This window comes from Mustela nigripes, chromosome 17 (assembly GCF_022355385.1).
Source record: "Mustela nigripes isolate SB6536 chromosome 17, MUSNIG.SB6536, whole genome shotgun sequence".
Classification (NCBI taxonomy): domain Eukaryota; kingdom Metazoa; phylum Chordata; class Mammalia; order Carnivora; family Mustelidae; genus Mustela; species Mustela nigripes.
The window spans coordinates 46,106,329-46,121,539 of record NC_081573.1 but is presented as its reverse complement, the minus strand read 5'-3'; the positions used below and the strand labels follow the sequence as shown (position 1 = coordinate 46,121,539).

Genomic DNA, 15,211 nt, shown 5'->3' with positions numbered 1-15,211 from the left:
AGAGCAATCAGGTTTGTTTAAAGGAGGGGCAGAGCGATTGGAGGACCTCAATGGAGTGATGGAGGGCAACTAAGGCACTCGGGTGAAGGGTTGGATAAACAGCCGTCTAAAGAATCGAAACCTGCTCAGTCATTGCCGCTGGAGCAAAGAACCCGACACCTGGGGGCAAGCTCCTAGGGCGACTGGAGTCGAGAGAAGGACGGGAGCAAATTTCAGGGAGTTACTCCGGATGTCCAAAAGGTAGTACTGGAGCCAGTTTTTCGAGGGACTGGAACAATCCGGGAAAACGTACTGGGCAACGAGGAAGAGAACAAACCACTCCCGCCCGCCTTTCCAAGCCCACCGTAAGACCCGCCCTACCCCGGGTGCGCCTCTGCCAGCTGACCATCGTCACGCAGGAGGCGTGACGTGTCCACGCAGGTGGCGTGACGTGTTTACGCGTCACCACTCATGCCTCCGCCGCGGGAAGTAGTCCCTATCGCGCCGGCTCCAAAGGGAGCTGAATGTAGGAACCTCGAGCCCCTCAGGACGTGAGTTCCGGGAGCGGCGGGCGCGCAGCCAATCTCTGGGAGGGGGGCGTGGCTAGCTTGGTCCCGCAGATCCCTCCGCCCGCGCTCGTTTGTGCCGAGGCTGAGCGAGCCGCCATTTTGGATGCTGAGCTTTAAGTGCCAGGTTCCTCTCAGCCGTTTTTACGCCTGGATTCAGGCAGGTGAGTGTGGCAGTCTTCGCGTCAAGGGTCTTTGTTTTTCTCCTCCCGCTGCGCTCCGGGTTTAGGAGCCCCTAGTCTGGGATTCAGACGAGCCTTAGGTGGCAAACGAAGAGAAAGGGAGGGAATCCTGGGTTTGGGGTCAGGCCGGTGGTCCGTGGTTCGGGAGGCCGTCTGAGGCGGGGATGGGGGTCTTGGCAGGGCCGGGACCGGCTTGGATACCGCCAGTCCTGGCTACTTGAGGCGGCGAAACTTTCCTGTTGTTCTTCCTGCTTCGAGGAGTCTCCGCCAAGGCGGAAACGCCGCGGCCTCGGCTCCTGTTGGTGACAGCGCTCGGCCCGCGGTCTCGGTAGCACCCCTGTGTCGTTTCCACGGGTCCAGAGAGACGTCGGAAAGATCCGGGTCTGCGTTGACCACGAGAGTCTGGTCGCCTGTACCCGGCGGGGCGGCCTCCTGAGGTGGAGCCCCCTTTGGCCGGAGGAGATTGCTCTTCTCTTTAGCGTAAGCGAGTTTCGGTCTTTGCCCGGTTTCGCAGACTCCTCCGTGTCTTATGGGAAACCTTGTGAGGAGCCCGAGGCGCTGTCCTTGCCTCTCTCTTCTTTGTGTTCTCAGCTCCCCTTTTCCGGGGTGCTGGAGCTGAAGACTCGAAACTCGCCAGCGTAAACTTTTGCCAGGATCAGGATCCATGGAGGGTCCGTTTACAGTTAGGCAGTAGGAAAGACACAGCGGCTTTCATTCTCTGCAGTAGTAAAATTAAAAGCCGCCCATAAATAACTCCTACCGGGGATTGTAATTTTTTGTTTTGCATCACGAGTCTAACTTCTAATTAAAATTTCATGTGGACTAAAGAGTAATGAATTCCGTCATCTAGCTTCAACAACGACCAGTTCAGGGCCAGTTTTGTTTATATCTCTCCTTGTGCGTGTATTTAACAAAATAGTTGAGATATATGTGAGTGAGTGTGTATTCCTGTAGAAGCCTTTGACTCCTTTACCTACAATCCAGTAGTCTGTGGGAAGTTTGGCTTTTACAGCTTTCTCAGAATCACATCTAAAGGGTAATATCCTTTTCTTAGAAGATAAAAGAGTGTTTTGAAACTTTAATGTTAACATTGCATTTTAAAGTCACCCAGTTTCTGAATCCTGTCATTTTTTAAAGTACTGTTACTATTCTGTCCAAATTACTTGTTTTTACCCTGTTCCAGTGCCTCTGGGATTCTAAGTGATCAGGAGCTTCCAGAATCTCCAAGTTTAGTCTACCTAAGTTCTCATTCCTTTAAAATTAGATTCAAGGGACACCTGGGTGGCTCAGTCAGTTAAGTGGCTGCCTTCCGCTCAGGTCCTGATCCCAGAGTCCTGAGATTGAGATCTGCATTGGGCTCCTTGCTTAATGGGGAGCCTGATTCTCCCTCTGCCTACTTCTCCCTGCTTGTGCTCTCTCTCTCTCTTGCTGACCAAAAAATAAATAAAAATCTTTAAAAAGATACTAGAGTCAAGTCCCAGCTGTATGTAGTCTATTCTGATTTAAAAAAAACAAAACTACAAAATAAGGTGTAGTCTAATGAAGTAACTTCAAATATAGGAAATGTAGTATGTATATGAATACCGATTTCAGCATTATATGATAAATATCAGAAAGTTGGGGGACTAATTTAAAAATTACTATGGAATATTAGATAGCCATTAAAATAAAGCTGAAGACACTAGCATAACATATACTATGTCACGTGATTAAAGGACTCAGTAGTGTCAGAGTCCATGATTACAACTGTAAAATATGAGGAAAAACTCTGAGTAAACATATAGTTGTTTTAATTTTATTGAAATAAGACAAAAATACTTTCATAAATACTTTTCAGTATTTATAGCTTCTTTCAGAATATCTTGGTGGTCTCTGTTTTCTGTGGTCAGTACTTGTGAGTTTATGCGTGATGCTGCTGGTCTTGTGGCCCTTCATTTTACTAACTTTTTAATCTTGTTCAAAAATTAAATTTAATCTTGATTAATTTGGTTAGCGAAGATTTGATAATGGATAACTGAAAATACAGTAAAGTTGGCATTCTATAATAAATCAAAGGTTTTAAGGATTGGACTCTACTAACTTAGAAATGCTTTCTAGCTTGTTTGTACTCTTATGTTACCTCTTCATAGCTTCATTACAGTGGTTATACCTAAATTTGTTTATATCATTTATTTTATAGGGAAGAAGTATTCAAGAAAAGTAGAATAATACATTTCAAATACCAAGTTTTCTTTTATACGGCATAATATCATCCTAGCCACTATTGACTCTGCTGCCACCCTTCCCCACTTGGCACTTTTGGAGCTACATACTCTAAAGCTTGTTTCTTAGGACTTCAGGATCTTTTTTGCTTGCTTGCTTTCTTTTTTTAGGCGAAATTTTATTTATTTGAAAGAGAGAGGGAGAGCACAGATGAGGAGTGAAAGGGAGAAGCAAACTCCCTGCTGAGCAGAGAGCTGAGATCATGACCTGATCCAAAGGCAGACACTTAACTGACTGAGCCAACTGGCTGCCCCACACCTTTTTTTTCCCCCCTTCCTATTTTTAACTATAAATAGAGCTTTCAGGGTTACTACTGCTGGACAGCTTCACAATTTTGGGCAGCAGGTGTGAGCTGCAGCAGTCTCACCTTCCTCCAAATAACATGAGGAATGACTCAATCCATGGTTTTACACCTTCTCTTATTTGGAGTAAAGAGATCCTTCTTTAAGAGGCTCTTGAAAAAAGAGAGAGAAAAAAAAGCCTCCGGGAATTGAATGATGAAAGAGGGACTAGATGGGTTTGTTGTTCCAGAGTTAAGGATTGGGATTTAATGAGGAGTTGTGAAGAGCCAGGAAGGGCACTTGACAATAGTGGTACACCAATAAAAATAGATCAGTATAGGCATACCCTGGAGATATTGTGGGTTTGGGTTCCAGACCACCACTATAAAGTGAATATCACAATAAAATGAGTCAAATGAATCTTTGTTTACCTTTTTTTTTTTTTAAGAGTTTGTTTATTTGAGAGAACACAAGCAAAGGGACTGTCAGTGGGAGATGGAGTAGCAGGCCCTTTCTTTGAGCAGAGAGCTGGATGCAGTCTCCATCCCAGGACTCCAGGATTGTGGCTTGATCTGGAGGCAGACTTTTTTTTTTTTTTTTTTTTTTTTTTTTGAGATTTATTTATTTATTTATTTGACAGATAACAAGTAGGCAGAGAGGCAGGCAGAGAGAGGGGGAAGCAGGCTCCCTCCTGACCAGAGAGCCCGATTTGGGGCTCGATCCCAGGTCCCTGGGATCATGACCTGAGTGGAAGGCAGAGGCTTTAACCCACTGAGCCACCCAGCCGCCCCTGAGGGCATACTCTTAACAGACTGAGCCCACCCAGGTACCCCTAATTTTTTTTTTCAAAGTATGTATAATAATTAATATTATAATACATTGTAGCCTGTTAAGTGTGCAGTAGCATTATGTCTGACAAAACAACATGCATATCTTAATTTAAAAATATTGCTAAAGGAGCGCCCGGGTGGCTCAGTTGGTTAAGCGGCTGCCTTCAGCTTGGGTCATGATTCCAGGGTCCTGGGATCGAGCCCCGCATTGGGCTTCTGCTCAGCAGAGAGCCTGCTTCTCTCTCTCCCCCTCTCCCTGCCGCTCTGCTTACTTGTGCTGTCTCTCAAACAAATAAAATATTAAACTATATATATATATATCGCTAAAAAAAAGGCTAACCATCATCTGAACTTTCAGCAAGTTGTAACCTTTCTGCTGGTAGAGGGTCTTCCCTCCATGTTGATGGCTGCTGACTGGTCTGGATGAAGCTAAAGCTGTGGCAATTTCTTAAAATAGGAAAATAGTGGAGTTTTTGCATCAGTTGACTTTCATGACTAGTTCCTCAGCCTATAATACTGTTTGATAACATTTTATGCACCATAGAACTTTCTTTCAGAATTTGAGTCTCAAACTCTGTTGCTGCTTTATCAACCAAGTTTATGTAATATTCTAAATTCTTTGTTATCATTTCACTGATCTTCACAGCATCCTCACCAGGAGTAGAATTCATCTCTAGAAACCAAATACTTCGCTCATTCATAAGAAACAACTTCTCATCAAGGTTTTGTCATGCAATTCAGTCACATCTTCAGACTCCATTTCTAATTTTAATTATTTTGCTCTTCATACATTTATTCTTACTTCCTCCACTGAAGTCCAAAACCCCTCAAAATCATCCTTGAAGATTGGAATTAACTTTTTCCAAACTCCTGTTATTACTGATATTTTGCTGTCTTGACATGAATTAGATGTTCTTAATGTTATTTAGAATGGTGAATCCTTTCCAAAAGGTTTTCAGTTGACTTTGTCCAAATCCATCAGAGAAATCACTATCTATGGCAACTCTAGCTACGTAGGATATATATCTTAAATAATAAGACATGAATGTTGAAATTACTCTTTGATCCATGGGCTGTAGAATGGATGTTTTGTTAGCAGGCATGAAAATGATGTTAATCTCATTCATACCTCTCCATCAGAGCTCTTGGGTGACCAGGTGTGTTACCAATGAACGTAAAAGGAATCTTTTTTTTTTTGAGTACTAAGTCTTACTGGTGGGCTTAAAATACTTAAGAAACCATGTTGTAAACAGATGTGCTGTCATTCAGGCTCTGTTATTTCATTTATAGAGCTCAGGCAGAATAGATAATAGCATAATTTTTTAGGGCCGTAGGATTTTCAGAATGGTAAATGAGCATTGGCTTCAACTTAAAGTCACAGGCTGCATTATGCATTAGCTCCTAACGAGAGTTAGCCTATCCTTTGAAACTGTGAATCCACGGATCGAGGTCTCTCGAGCTGTGGAAATCCTGGATGGCATCTCCTTTCAGTGTAAGACTGTTTCATCTACATTTAAAATCTGTTGTTCAGGGGGTGGCTGGGTGGCTCAGTTGGTTAAGCATCTGACTCTTGATCTTATCTGAGGTCTTGATCTCAGGGTTGTGAGTTCAAGCCCCATGTTGGGCTCTGTGTTGAGCATGGAGCACTTAAAAGAAATCTGTTTAGTATAGTTACCTTTACTAATTATCTTGGCTACGCCTTCTGGATAATTTGCTGCGGCTTCTGCATCAGCACTTGCTTCACCTTCCACACTTGTATACTATGGAAAATGGCTTCTTTCTTTAAACCTCATGAATCAACTTCTGCTAGCTTCAAGCTTTTCTTTTGCAGCTTTCCTTTCTTCTCTAAGTTTGTAGAATTGAGAGGACCTTGCTCCAGATTAGGCTTTGGCTAGGGAATGTTGTGGCTGGTTTGATCTTTTATCCAGACCACTGAAATGCTCTCCATACCAGCAATAAGGCTGTTTCACTTTCTTAGCATTGTTCACTGGGGTAGCACTTTCCATTTCCTTCAAGAACTTTTCCCTTGCATTCACAACTTGGCTGACCTGTGTGAGAAATCTAGCTTTTAGCCTATCTCCACTTTTGACATGTTTTCCTTATTAAGTTTAATCACTTGTATCTTTTGATTTACAGTGAGGGACATGTGACTCTTCTTTTCCTTGAACACTTCAAGGCCATTGTAGGGTTATTGACTGGCCTAATTTCCATCTTGTGTCTTAGGGAATAGGGATGCCTAACTAGGAGCAGTGAGATGGGGGATAGCTGGTTGGCGGAGCAAAGAATATACACATTTCTCAGCAAAGTTCATTGTCTTACATTGGAGTCATTGATGGCACCCCAGTACAGTTTTGCAGTAGTAACATCAGAGGTCACTGATCACAGATCACTATGACATATGTAATAATAATGAAGAGGTTTGAAATACTGTGGGAATTAGCAAAATGTGGCACAGACCTGGAGTGAGCAAATACTTTTGGAAAAACAGTGGTGATAGACTTGCTTGATGCAGGGTTGCAAACCTTCCAATTTGTTTAAAAAAAAGCAAAACAAAACAGTATCTGAGAAGAGCAATAACAAGAGGTATGTCTATCCATAAACTAGGTAGAATACTGAGAACTACTTTTGTAATCACTAGTTCATAGGGTTTATGTTATAGTTGTTTACATGTCTTACAGTTTTTAAATTTTTTTTTAATGTTATTCTCATAGATGGTAAACTCTTTGAAGATTTAGGGTGAGGTCTTATTTACCTGTCTGTGGTGGCTTAGCACAGTGCTTGGTGGAAGTACATGTAAACGTTTGGTGAGTGAATGCACAACATTTAAGAATAACGTCTGAATAATATAAGGAATTTTAAGTGAGTTATTGGGCAGTATTAGTACATAGTATGTGTATATGTATTCACATAAACATTTGCTCATATATATATGTTTCTTTTATGTATATAGATGTTTGTGTATGTATAAAACAGTAACTTGATATTTTACTAATTTTCAAATTAATTATTCCTAATCATGCCAGGTACAGAGGTTATGGTATTTAGCTTTGGAAGCAGGTTCAAGTCCTGAAATGGCAATTAAATGATATTTTATATTAGACTAGTTTGGGGTCTAATGATTTATTTCCTATATTGATAATTATTTAGGATAGATCTTTAGTTACTACCTTTGTGGTTTAATGTCACTGTCCTTTTTTAAATTTATTTTTTAATTTTTTAACAGATTTTATTAATTTACTATTTATTATTATTATTTTTTAAAGATTTTATTTATTTATTTGAGAGAGGGAGAGAGAGCATGAGAAGGGAGAAGCAGACTCCCCAAGGAGCTGGGAGCCTGATGTGGGACTTGATCCCGGAACTCTAGGATCATGACCTGAGCTGAAGGCAGTGGCTTAACCAACTGAGCCACCCAGGCATCCTCAGATTTTATTTATTTGAGAGAGAGGGCACAAGTGGTAGGGAGAAGCAGACTCTTGCTGAGCAGGAAGGTGGGTGCAGGGCTAGCTTCCAGGACCCTGGGATCATGACTGGAGCTGAAGGCAGATGAAACCTCCCACCTTTTTTTTTTTTAGATTTTATTTATTTATAACAGATAGGGAACACAGCATGGGGAAGCTAGAGAGGGAGAAGCTCAGCAAGGAGCCTGGTTTGGGGCTTGATCCCTGGATGCTGGGGTCATGACCCAAGCTGAGGGCTGACGCCCAACAGCTGAACCACCCAGGTGCCCCATATCGTTGTCTTTAATGATTCATTTTTTAATTTCTGAAAGTTGAAAATCCTTGAAACTTGGAGGCTCCCAAAGTTGGTTTGGAGGCTTCCAAACCTGCCTAGCTCTGTCAGAAGGGCATGCTACTCTTGATCTCTGGGTTGTGAATTTGAGCACCAGGTTGGGTGTAGAGCTTACTAAAAACATAAATTTAAAGACCCAATAAAAAAAAGAAGAGGGGTGCCTGGGTGACTCAGTGGGTTAAGCCTCTGCCTTCTCAGCTCAGGTCATGATCCCAGGGTCCTGGGATTGAGCCCCGAATCAGGCTCTCTGCTCCACAGGGAGCCTGCTTCACCCTCTCTCTCTTTCTCTCTGCCTGCCTCTCTGCCTACTTGTGATCTTGGTCTGTCAAATAAATAAATAAAATCTTAAAAAAAAAAAAACTCAAAACTGAAGTTTAAAAAATACTTTGGCAAATTATTTTTCTTTCCTTAAATTTAAAACAAAACTAAATTATGTTAGTTGGTGGAATTAAAAAAAATACTATAAATTTCTTACTGAATAACAATAGTGACAGCTTTGTACAAAGCACTAGTGTGGGAATAACAATGGAACCACCGAAATAGTGTTTGATTAAAAAAAAAAAGAAAGAAAGAAAGAAACTTTGACTTCAAGGAGCTATACTGATTATATACAGTTAAAGTCTTCCAGTGACTTTGAAACTGGTTAATGTAAAAAGTTAAAGCTGGGGAGAAGAGATACAATGCATATCTTAAACATTTTTATTTCAACCTAAAACACGTAAGAGTCCATTTATCATTTAATTCTCATACCAGCCTTAGGAAGTATGTGAGGGTTCATGTAATACTGGTACTAACTTTCTGTAGATGACTGATGTATTAAGTGTTTAATAGAGAAGCCACTTGGGCCTGAATTTCTTTTTTTTTCCTTTGGAATGGTTTTTAATTTTAGATTCAATTTCTTTTTTTTAAAAGATTTTATTTATTTATTTGCCAGAGAGAGAGAGAGAGAGCGAGCACAGGCAGGCCCAGTGGCAGCAGAGGCAGAGGGAGAAGCAGGCTCCCTGCTGAGCAAGGAGCCCAATGTGGGACTCGATCCTAGGACACTGGGATCATGATGTGAGCCGAAGGCAGCCACTTAATCAACTGAGCCACCCAGGCGTCCCTAGATTCAATTTTTGTTACATATGTGGGGTAATTACATTTTCTGTTTCTTTGTGTCAGTTTAGAGAGGGGCTCTAAATCTTGGGGGGGGGGGTGCCAGGGTGGCTCATTTGGGTAAGCATCTGCCTTTGGCTCAGGTCATCTTGGGGTCCCTGGATTGAGCCCCGCTTTGGGCTCCCTGCTCAGTGGGGAGCCTGCTTCTCTCTGTGCCCCTCCTTCCTGCTCTCTTCTCTCTCTTTAAGGAATAAGTAAACAAAAGGTTTTTTTCTAGATAGCCAGCATTTGGTTTTGTTGCTTTTTCTCTAGTTTCCTCTTCAATTTTACTGATTTTTGTCTTGTTTTTATGGTTTCGTTCTGCTTGCTTTAAGTTATGTTCTTTTTACAGTTCTTATGGTAGAAGTTTAGATTACTAATTTGAGACCTTTTCTTTTTATTTATTTATTTATTTATTATTATTTTTTTTTAATGAGACCTTTTCTAATATAAGCATTTAGTGTTGTAAATTTCCCCTTAAGTACTGTTTTTTAAACTGCATTCACAGGCGGTGCCTGGGTGGTCAGTGGGTTAAAGCCTCTGCCTTCAGCTCTGGTCATGATCCCAAATTCCTGGGATTGAGCCCCGAATCGGGTTCTCTGCTCGGCGGGGAGCCTGCTTGCCTTCCTCTCTCTCTGCCTGCCTCTGCCTACTTGTGATCTCTGTCAAATAAATAAATAAAATCTTAAAAAAATAAAGTACATTTCACAGGTTACAGTGTTTTTATTTTCTTGCAGTTCAAACCTTTAAAACCTCCCCCCCCCCCATTTGCAACTTCCTCTTTGACCAGTGGATTATGAAGAAGTGTGTTAATTTTCAAGTGTTTGGAAATTTGTTGCTATCTTGTTAGCTCATTTCTAGTTTAGATCCATACGGTTAAAGATCATACTTTGTGTGATTTTCATTCTGTTTTGTTAAGGTTATTTTGTATCCTGGGATATGTTATACATTCAAGTATGTTCTGTGTATTATACTCTGTTGGGTGGAGTGTTCTGTAATTATCACTGAGATATAGTTGGTGGTTTTGTTGTTTGTGCTGTTCATTTCTTGTATTATCATTGCTGATATTTTACCAGTTTGATCAGTTACTGGTGAAGGCATGTTGAAGTCTCCAGCTGTAATTAGTGATTTATTTCTTCTTTCCTATTCATCAGTTCTTGCTTGGTATTTTTTCAAGCTCTATTTGTTAGGTGCATTTACTGTTAGGATTGTTATATTTCCTTGGTGATTTCTATCTCTAAATAATTATAGCAGTATATAATACTCCTTTATTATCCTTGGTTTTCTTTGTTCTGAAATCTAACTTGTCTAACATTAATATAGCTGCTCCAATTAACTTTAACTTTCTTTTTAAAAATTGATTTATAATTGACATAAAACATAAAACAGTGACATAAAACATATTTCAGATATAAAAACGTAATGATTAGGTGTTTGTGTATAGTGTGAAGTGATTGCCACGATAAGACTAGTTAATATCCAACATCATACATAGTTAACAACATTTGTTTCTTGTGATAAGAACTTTTGGGGGCGCCTGGTGACTCAGTCAGTTAAGCGTCTGCCTTCAGCCCAGGTCATGATCCCAGGGTCCTAGGATTGAGCCCTGCACTGGGATCCCTGCTCAGCAGGGGAGTCTGCTTCTCCCTGTCCCTCTGCTGCTCCCCCTTGTTGTGCTTTCTCTCTCTCTCTCTGTCTGCCAAATAAATAAATAAATAAAATTTAAAGATTGTATTTATTTATTTGACAGAGATCACAAGTAGGCAGAGAGGCAGGCAGAGGAGAGGGGGAAGCAGGCTCCCTGCTGGGCAGAGAGCCCAATATGGGGCTTGATCCCAGGACCCTGAGATCATGACCTGAGCCAAAGGCAGAGGCTTTAACCCACTGAGCCACCAAGGTGCCCCAGTAAATAAAATCTTAAAAAGTGTGTGTGATAAGAACTTTTAAGATCTACTTTCCCCAGCTTTCAAATATGTGATATGGTATGATTAACTAATTTGTACATTTATATCCATGTGACTTATTTTATAACTGGAAGCTTGTACTGAATTGAGTGAAGGGGGGGAATAAAAACTTTTAACTTTCTTCTGATGATGTGTGATAGATCTTTTTCATCCTTTTACTTTTTTAAAAAAAATTTGAGAGAATGCATGTCAGTGGGGAGAGGATCAGAGGAAGAAGAATAAGCAGACTCTGTGTTGAGTGTGGAGCCCATTGGGGGGCTTGATCTCACGACCCTGAGCTCATGATCTGAGCCAACATCAAGAGTTGGTTGTTTAACACACTTAGCCACCCAGGCATCCCTCATCCTTTTACCTTTAACATACTCATTTTATCATATCAAAGTGAGTTTCTTGTTGATAGTATATGGGGTGGAACATTTTTTGGGCAGTTTCTGTACTTAGAGACTACAGTAGGTGTACTTTCATGCTGTACTTAGAGTCAGTAGTTTACCACTTCTGTGGAATATGGAAACATCATATAGATCACTTTACGCTGCCCCCTTTATCCCATTATGTTATGTTTATCTTACATGTTTAGATACATTGAAAATTCCATTTGACAATGTTACTAGCTTTGCTTTTAACTATAAAAAATGACGTCCTAAGACACTCCAGAGTCATCTGTTATATTTCCCAGATATTTTTTTTAATCTTTAAAAAAAAGTTATTTGTCAGAGAGAGAGAACACAAGCAGGCAGAGTGGCAGGCAGAGTGATTTGGGAATCAATCCCAGGATCCTGGGATCATGACCTGAACCAAAGGCAGCTGCTTAACCAATTGAGCCACCCAGGTGTCCCTCCCAGATATTTATATCTGTAATGTAAGTTATAGATATTTTCAGTTTCTTTCTTTATAATATTCCAGATTCCTTGTGGTGTCACTTCTTTCTGCCTGAAAAACTTCTTAAGAGGTTTGTTGGTGACAAATTCTTCTTTAGGTTTCCTGCATCTGAGAATGACTATTTCACTTTCATTTCTCAAGGGTATTTTTCAATGGATAAACTTGTGCTTAACAGTTCTTTCACCAATTTAGAAATACTTTTCACTTCTCTTTGGTCTCTATGATTTCAGATGTGAAATTTGTAGTCATTTGAATAGGTCATCTATAAGTAATGCATTTTTCTCTGGCTGCTTTCAGTATTTTACAAATTAAGTTTTCAGCAGTTTGAAGATGATGAGTCTGGGCATATATTTATTTTGGTTTATTCTGTTAGGAATTCCCTAACTTTTTCAGTCTATAGATTTATGCCATTTGCTAAATTTGGGAAGTTTTCAGCATACAATTTTCTTTTTTTTAAGATTAATTTTGTAGTGAGCCTGTGTGCAAGTGGTGGCGGAGGGGGGATGAGAGACCAAGGGAGAGGGAGAATCTCAAGTAGAGTCCCAGCTGAGTGTGGAGCCCTGCTCCCTGGGATCCTCACCTGAGCCAAAATCAAGAGTTGGATGCTTAACTGACAGCCAGCCACCCAGGTACCCCCTCAGCCTATAGTTCTTCACAATTTTTTGGTACCACTTCTGGAACTCTTGAGGACATAAGTATTAGATCTTTTGCTATTGCCCTATAGACTTCTGGGACGTTTTTCACTTGGAAATTTTTAAAAATCTCTTTTTCAAATTGGATAGTTTTTATTGATTTATGTTCAAGTGCCCTGGCTCTTTCCTCTGTCATTTCCATCCTGCTGTTGAGCCCATCAGTGAGTTTCCTTACCTTGGTTATTGTTCGTTTTTCAATTCTAAAATTTCTGTTTCCTCTTTATATCATTTTTTTTTTAAGATTTTATTTACTTATTTCACAGCCAGAGATCAAAAGTAGGCAGAGAGAGAGGAAGGGAAGCAGGCTCCTCACTGAGCAGAGACCCCGATGTGGGGCTTAATCCCAGGACTCTGGGATCTTGACCCAAGCTGAAGGCAGCTGAGCCACCCAGGCACCCTCCTCTTCGTATCTTTTGTTTCTTTTCCTTTTTATTTTATTTTTTTTTAAAGATTTATTTACAAGAGTGAGACTGTGGGTGGGGGAGGGGTTGAGGGAGACAGTCCTCAAGCATATACCCTATGGAGCCTGGAGCCTGACTAGAGGCTCTATCTCCTGATCACGGGGATCCTGACCTCAGCCGAAACCAAGAGTTGGACACTTAGCTGAATGAGCCATCCAGGCACTCTCTTGCTTCTGTTTAAGGACTACTCATGTTGCTCTAAGTATAGCTAGTTCATTAATTCTCACTGCGGCATAGTAGTTTGCTGTATGCGCCTGTCATATTTTATTTGTCCTCACATAATGTTCTGCCACCTCCTTACTACTATAGGATCCTTATACATGTGTCTTCATGGCTCTCTGTACAAATTTCTTTGAGGGTATATGTTCAGGAATGGGATTGTGAGATCCTAAGGTATATGTGTACATTACCTTACATATTAAGACATACATTTTAGGGGCGCCTGGGTGGCTCCATGGGTTGAGCTTCTGCCTTCAGCTCAGGTCATGGTCTTGGGGTCCTGGGATTGGGCCCTGCATCGGGCGCTCTGCTCAGCAGGGAGCCTGCTTCCCCCTCTCCCTCTGTCTGCCTCTCTGCCTACTTGTGATCTCTCTCTGTCAAATAAATAAGTAAAATCTTAAGGAAAAAAAAAAGGACATACATTTTATTGAGTACTGTTAGACTGGTAGAGTATTACTCACCCTTGCAAAGGAAGTAAATCCTGTCATGCTACAAAATGGACTCAGACTTTACTATTATATATGTGTCAGAGTCTATAAACAAAAATAAACAATATGTTTTCTTTAGCCATTCATCTGTCAGTGAACATTTGGGTTACTTCTACCTCTTGGCTGTAGTAAATAATGCTGCTAGGAACAGGGGTGTGCAGATACCTTTTTGAAATACTATTTTCAGTTATTTTGGATATATACCCAGAAGCGGGATTGCTGGATCATATGGTAGTTCTATTTTCAGTTTTTTAAGGAACTACCATACTGTTTTTCCCTAGTGGTACTCCATTTTTTAGTGGTACTCCATTTTTTAGTGTCACCAATAGTGGTACACAGGGTCTCAAGTTTTTTTCCATCTCCTTTCCACCACTTTTTTTTTTTAAGATTTTATTTATTTGACAGAGTACAGGCAGAGGGAGCTACAGAGGGAGAGGGAGAAGCAGGTTTCCTACTGGTCATGATCCCAGGGTCCTGGGCTTAAACAAATTCCATATCTGGGATCATGACCTGAGCCAAAGACCATTGCTTAACTGAGCCACTGAAGCACCCTTACCTTTTTTTAAAAAAGATTTATTTATTATTTATTTATTTATTTTAGAGAAAGCACACGTGGGGTGGGGGGATACAGGGAAGGGGGAGCAGACTTCTTGCTGAGTGTGGAGCCTCACACAGGGGTCTGTCCTGTGACCCCGAGATCATGACCCCAGCTGAAACAAAGAGTTGGTTGCTCAACTGACTGAGCCATCTGGGTGCACCCACAGTTTTCCTTTTTTAGGCAACTCATTTAACTTCAGTTTTCTACTCTGGTTAGCCGAAATGTAAATCTGGGGTTGCTTTGGTAGAGATCTAGGTTCTTGTGTGTGTGTGTGTGTGTGTGTGTGTGTGTAGTCTTTATGCTTAATACATTCTTCTCCAGAACCACATAGCATCCTTCCTCTGATACATGTCCCTAGAGGCTCGCTCTTGTGCACTATGTCTGTAGGCCCTTTTCCTTTCTGCCTTCCAGTTGGGGGTAAATGGGAGGTACCAGGAGACCAGAGGGCAGGAGGAATGAGGGCTAGGTATTTATTTCCCTTTTCCTTTCCTGTCAGATTGCTGCAAATTGTCTGCATGCCTCTACCAATGACCTTGATTCCTGTCTGGAGATCCTCTTCATATAGCTACCCCTGGGAGGTTTCAGTTCTTCATCTTGCCTTTACAGGCCTGGATGTGTTGTTCTGGGGCAGTACACTGTCCTTTCTTGGTTTCTCTAAACCTTACCCACACCTTTGTACATAGTCTGTTCTTCTCCAATTACCCAGGTTGGGGATGCTAATCTGTTTTCAGCTTGAACCCTGATCGTTAGAGTCCCTGAATAGGCCCTGTGATTTTATTTACTGCTTAAGATTTGAACAAAAAAATGTTATTACTGAATGATGAAATTAGTAATTTGGATTTATTTTTATGTGCCTTCCACAGGTTTACAGTAGCTTTTGGAGT

General features: G+C 41.0%; 1 protein-coding gene across 2 annotated transcripts in view; it reads left to right on the top strand.

The window, feature by feature from the left end:
• The first annotated feature begins 427 nt into the window (after window positions 1-427).
• The window catches only part of IST1 (IST1 factor associated with ESCRT-III), a 32,117-nt gene continuing 17,333 nt past the window's right edge, over window positions 428-15,211 (top strand). The window contains exon 1 of one of the 2 annotated variants that reach the window (XM_059383470.1): window positions 428-530. The gene's annotated coding sequence lies outside the window, so the exon portion shown is untranslated. The other variant, XM_059383469.1, reaches the window with a different exon arrangement.